The sequence below is a fragment of the Callorhinus ursinus genome, unplaced genomic scaffold (genome assembly GCF_003265705.2).
Source record: "Callorhinus ursinus isolate GAN/ISIS: 27379988/994484 unplaced genomic scaffold, GSC_fseal_2.0 scaffold20, whole genome shotgun sequence".
Classification (NCBI taxonomy): Eukaryota; Metazoa; Chordata; class Mammalia; order Carnivora; family Otariidae; genus Callorhinus; species Callorhinus ursinus.
In genome coordinates, this window is record NW_027397082.1 from 31,926,715 (window position 1) to 31,933,164 (window position 6,450).

Here is a 6,450-nt window from a genome sequence, read left to right on the forward strand (position 1 = left end):
AAAGCCTAATGGCTTCGAGTGCTCCTCTCAGATCGTGAAATTTAAAAGGGGGAAAAAAGAGAGCACATAATTATGATCCCACAGCAGGGCAATTGGCTTGCCTCTGACTATTAGGTCCCATTAAAGATGTAATATCTGTGGCGTCTCAGGAGAAATTCCTACTTATTTATGCTTAGTATTAGGGCAAATATTAGTTAGCATCAAAACAGGATGCAGTTAAGTCTAATCTGATGTTACCAGCAGAGCCTGCCTTATAAACAAAATAAGTGGCAATTACTTTCAAGCTGAACTAATAATTTTTTCAAGTGATTCCATTTGGTGTTCATCAGAAATGTCCACCAAAGGAAGGTGTGTTTCAGGGAAATGTGCAGGGTATGCTTTTTAATCACACTTTATTTAAATGTACAATGAAGGCTGTGGGGCTGGCTTCTTCTCTCTCCTTCTCGCTAGGTTTTCCTCTGGGACAATAATTAGGAAATACGACCCAATATAGGAAATGAGCATTGCTGCTTTTATGGGGATTTTAAACAAAATGGCTCTGCTCCTATAACTGAAGGAGCTGCTCCCTCAGAAGCCCCACAGGCCGCTCCAAAGTACCTGGTGCTTCATGACTTTTGGAAAATGACTTCTTGGCCTCCTGGAAAGGCACTTCCTGAGAGAAATGTGGGAAGGCCCAGTAGAGGGCCTGGGGCAGGACCTCTGGGTTAGGAGCAGGTCCCAGCACTCAGCCTGGCTGCAGATGACCAGGCTGGTCGTCCAAGGCGGCAGTGTGGGGGCAAATCCTCTCCCTTCCTTTCTACATTTCCCTGGCAGCCAATGGCTGCACACCCTACTTTTTTACCTCAGACTCCAGCAGCTGGGTTTCTAGCACTTTCTCCTGAGGCAGAGGGTCCTTAGCTCAGGCTCGTTTGCCAAGAACTTTCTCAGGTTCCTAATGCTGCCTCCACCCAGGACTGTGGCTTGTTGAATGTGCCCTCGTGGCCTGAGCACACGCACACAGCACCCAGGGATGCCCACATGACAGGCAGGTGGGGGTCCCACAGGACAGCTCCCAGTCCCAGGGCTGGAGCTCTAGTTACTCTTGACAGATGGGGCCATAAGTCCCTCCATCCTCCTGGGAGGGACGGCTGCTCTGACTCCATGGTCCCATCCATGGGCATTTTCTCTGGAGTGGAGAGATGGCCCACAGCCTACACTGGCAGGCACGGGGGCCGTGCGCGGAGTTGTATGTGGGACTGGGCATTGTCTCCCTTGGGACCCTGATTCTGCGTCTGCACCTCTGCCCAGCACTGGCCATATCCTCTCCTCAGGTCCCATCCTCTCTCCATGAGCCCATTCTGTTATACCAACACGGGGCGTTTTCTGTTGTAGGCCTGGCAAGGCCCAGTGGCAGACTCAAAGAAGGAGCCCAGATTCTGCCTCCAGAGAACCCGCAATTCTAGTTGAGAGAGTTTGTAAAAGATAATTTCCTGAGACCACCAAACTGAATGAGGGAAGTGCCCTATAGTAGGTAGAAGGGGGTCTAGGGAGGTATCATATCCATTTGGGAAGATCAGGAAGACCTTCAGGAAGGGGGCAGAATTTGAGACCTTAAAGATTGGATACAATTCCCCCACGAGGAGTTGGCTTCCAGGGATGATGTTCCAAGCAGAGGCAGCCTCAGGGCATGGGGAGTGGGGGGAGGGTGGGCACTTGGACAATGTCACGGTGACGGCTGAATTAGTTAGGTTTTTTCATTCAAGCAGCAGAAACTCAGTCTGGTTGTGGAAGCTAGTGACACAGATTAGCACATCAGCCATCATGGGCAAAGGGTGGGGGACAGCAGCGTAGGCATTGCAGGGAGACAGAGGTCTAGGTCATGGGGCTGCCCTCAGAGGTCAGACCTTCAGGGGAACTGCTGGGCATGCCTCTGAGCTGTCAGGGGAACAAACAGTCATGAGCACATTAGCGTGTCAAGTCTCTCTTCTGCCCAAATCCACCAGTGGCTCTTCATTGCACCCAGGAAAAGTCCTAATGTCTTTGCTTGGTGTGTCCCAAAAGTCTATCTCCGAGCCACCCTTTTTACCTTCCCCTGCTATTACCCTCTAGAAATTATTTCCTTTGACTATAACAGACCCTTCCTGGGGACTGAGGGAGGCATGATCACTAAGCTTATTACAATTCCTCCTTCTCTAGGAACACAGAGCTGATACTCCAGAGCAAGCCTGTCTCTGGGGTCCATGAGTAGGCACCTGACCAAGTGTGCCTAATCATATTCTTTTAGGAACTCAGAGAAGGACTGAGGCTGCTGCTGGGCCCACAGCCGGGCTCCAGGGGGAAGGCCAGCGAGGTCCTGCTGAGGCTGTGGGTGCTGCTACTCTCCCAGTTCTTGCCTTCTGAGTCCTAGTTGTCTGCACCTTTTTTCAGATTCCCTGATTTATATACAAATATGTATTTTACCCCCTGTGTTGAAAATAAGCATTTAAAAGCTAATCACATCACCCTAAACACTCTGAGACGCATCTTCTAAGAATAAGAGTCTAGAACAATCTCATATGGTGAAAAAGGGCTGGGATAGTTGTAGAGGCCTGGACTCAGAAGCTGACCCACTGCTTCCTTGGGCCAGTTGCTGAGCCTCTGCTTACTGACCTGTGAAGTGGGCTCCATATGTCTCCCTTAACCCCCAGAGTGTCATGGAACCCTACTAACCCTACCCTAACCCTACTGTTAAGGTCATATGGAGCTGTGGGCTGCCAAGTCCAAGCCCCACCAACTTTCTTCTGCAGACCAGAGGTGGGAGGCAGAATGTCACCAAGAGGGTAGCGTCCTCTGCCATCAAAGAAAGAGAGTGACCTTGTTAGGTTAAGGAATATGCCCAGAAAAAAAAAATCTCGGGAGAAGTTCTCATGCGGTCATGCATGTTTGGAAATACTTTGCATGCCACATTGGGTTGGTGAAAAAAGAATGTCATGAAACATCAGAAATCCATGGATTTCCACGAACGCATCACAGTCAGCAGGAAGAGCGTGTCTTGGTCAGCAAGAGAGCAGGAGATGCAGTGCTGATAAAGAGGAAGGGACTCTCCGGATCTGACATTCTCTCAGTCTCAACGGAGGGGGGGCCTGGCTGCCGGGTTGGCGAGAGCTTGTGTAGGAGACAGATGGGCTCCCTCGGGCAGGGCATGGGCGTGCACCAAGGTGGCACCAGGCCTGCCAGCTGGAGACGGCCCAGAGCAGGTGACTGGCTGGGCCTCAGCCAATGCGTGGGCCTCCATCAGGCGTGCGCGTTACCTCTGCTGCACGGGGGGGTCCTGGCCGGGGGCTGGTGGCTCTCATTTCCCTGCGGCTGCTTGGAGCTGCATTCCTTGTGGGCTGCAGGGGCGGCCTGCTGCCTCTCCTTCTCCTGGTCAGTCCTTTCCCGACAGAGAAGGACGCAGAAGGAGGCGCCTGGTTATCCGGCTGTGTCACTCTCTTTACCCTTTGCCTTGACATGTTTGGAAAGTCACAGCATCTACTTGAGAACTATTTTAGGAGCCGTGTGGTGTTATCAGAAAGCAACAATAACATAGTGGGCTGCCTGGAATTTGTCCCCGTGTCTGTCCCGGCGCTGACCTAGGAAGCATTCCAATTGTAGTCAATTTGTCATAGCTCACGGGCAGGAAAGAGGACAAGGAAGCAGGCGACAGCTTTTAGGTTTGGTGCTCAGAGCTCTTTGGCTAGAGGAATAGAAGCATGATGTTTTCAAAGTGATATTTCATTGGTCACTTAATCTTAAGACTGGAAAGGCTTTCTTTTAGAAATGGCCTAATCACCATGGGGATCGGAGAAGGACATTGGTTTTCCTGGAGCCACTCAGCAGGCAGTGAGGGTTCTGATCCTGCATTCTGTGACCCCAGTCCATCGCCCACCTGTGAGTTCTCTCTCCAGGAGAGAAGCGATAGGGCCTCAGGAGCGAACATTATGTCAGATGTGACTGGAAGGTCTGGCGGGGCGAACTGGCCACCTATTCCATTTTACAAACGAAGAGGCAGGTAAAAGCAGACACACAGCCTGTCAGGGAGCCATTGCCTTAATGACGAGCAGAAGACACTCTTCTCATGAGAAATGAGGAAGAGCACCCTGGTCCCAGGAGGGCAGGCACCAGGTTGGGGAGAAGATGAAGACTTGCCCATCCACTCCGGATTGTCCTGAGTTGGCTTCTCTCATCTCCACCCATCTCTCCAGGTCTGCATTCCCTTGGGGGCCCTGACTAAACCACCTGCCTGACCTTGGCCGTGTTGGTCTGACCCTCAAGCTCCACCCTCACTGGCTGTCTGATGCTCACTCTCAGCCTCCTGGGCCTGGGCGTTATGTGAGAGAGCAGACAGACATTCCTATGCTGGAGGAAGGGCGTGGAGCATTGGATCCAGAAGGCATTTTGTATCACTATACAGGTGTCATGGAAGGAAGTCACTTGCACCAACTGACAGGAGGGGCCATGCTATCTCCATCAGGGAGGCGGACACAAGTCAAAACAGTGACTGGCTGCCTCAGGGGAGGGCTGGGAAATGATGACCTAATGCTTTGCCCAAGATACAGTGTTTTGCAGTAGCTATGGGATGGGAAACCATGCGCCATCAAGGTTCTGGTCCTGGCTTCCCACTGGATCTCCCTGTAGCTACTCGGATGGGGAAGTGGGTGAGCAGGTGGGAGCTGCAGCCCATCCTTGGGCCAGCTGAAACCCCCCACCCCCCAGTGTTGGCCAGAGTCTGTCCACAGCACCAGTCCCTCTGCCCATCCTATACCCTCTCTTCCTCCTAGGGAACAAAGCTTGTTGCTTTTGAGGTCCCAGAGCTGTATTTGTGCATGTGTGTGTGTGGAGGAGGGAGGGTGCAGGATGGGGGCGTGACTCTGACTGTGGGTTATAGCATCACAAGGCCCTGGGTCCAAATCCTGGCCTGACTGTGTACCACTGTTTGACTTGGGCAGTCAGTAAGCCCAGAGCCTTGGCTCCCGGTGCGCAAATGGTGTAATTAGAGGGCACACCGCCCGTAGTGTACTGTCGTGGGGACTGAGCGGGGTGATGAGTGTGAAGCCTGTGTCACTGCCTGCTGTGGAGTGCAGAGTTCAGTGACTACACCCATCCCCACTACTGGCTTCAGCCATGCACTGGCAGTCATGCGGCAAGAGGCAAAGAGGCTTTAGAGTCCAGAAGACCTGAGATTGTGTCCCAGCTCTGCCAGCACGCATTAGCCATGTGTCCTTGGGCAAGTCACCTTCCTCAATTTTCCTCACCAGCCTCAACTTTCCAACATAACCTGTCATTTAATTGTTGCCTAATAAGTACCTTACCTACTGCTACTTAGGAAAAATTTGGAGGGTTGATGATGATGATGTAAATACATAATTGAAAACACCCCTTATCTTCAATTTTGTGAAACTTGATGCTGATGTTAATATTAAGTAAGGTTTGGTTGACTAAAATCCAAATGATGAAGTAGACTCATTTGCCTCTTGTGTTTAGAGATACTCATTCAAGCTCATCAATGAAGCTTTTTAAACTCAGATGCATCATGAGTATGTTGAGATTTATTTATTTGTTTATTTTTGGTTCCTGATGTATGATAAAACAGGAATTCAAGGTTTGACCACCATAGAAAAAGAAGTATTACAAAGAGCTGGCATAGTGTTGTGGTCACCATTTTGCAATATATACGTGCATCAAATCATCATGCTCTACACCTTCCACTTCTGCAGTGTTATATGTCAGTTATCTCTCAATAAATCTGGAAAAAAAATCAAGTTTGAATTGTATACTAAGTGGATCCCATTAAAGGATTTAATGTGGGAAAGGACATGAGATGTTTACGTCTGTGATGTGTTTATGCATCATTGTGGTTGCTGAGTGGAGGAGATTAGGAGCTGGAAGACCAGTTGAGGGTATTGAAACAGTCCCAGCAAGAGGAGGTGGTGGTGACTTGGACCAGATTGGTCACAGTGGAGGCGAGTGATGATGGCTCTGGGATCTGTTAGGATGCTTGGACATAGTATGTTATGGAGAGGGAATCAACATGCGTACCTCCCACATGGGGTGGGTGTAGGGGTGGAGAAGCTGCAGGGATGGATGAGTCTCAGAGGCAGTCTGCGGGGAAGGGTGTGCCGAGAGTTCTATTTCTACCTTGCTAAAATTCAAATGTCAGCTGGAATCACAAGTGGAGATGTCGGGAAGGCGGTTGGATAGGGGAGTCTGCTGGTTGGGAAGGGGGGGGACTTGTTTGGAGAGTGAATATAAGAACAATCATAGAAGAAAGACCAAAAAGGTCCTAAGGTGAAAATGTCCATGGATTGGGTATGATGGAGAGAGAAGCCAATGAGCCTGAGAAGGAGTGCTAACGGGGAGAGCAAAAAAGCAAGGAGAGTGTGGTATACAGAGATCAAGAGAGGCACGCATATGTGCCAGGAAAGAGGTGTGGCCCCCTGTGCTGTTCAGGGT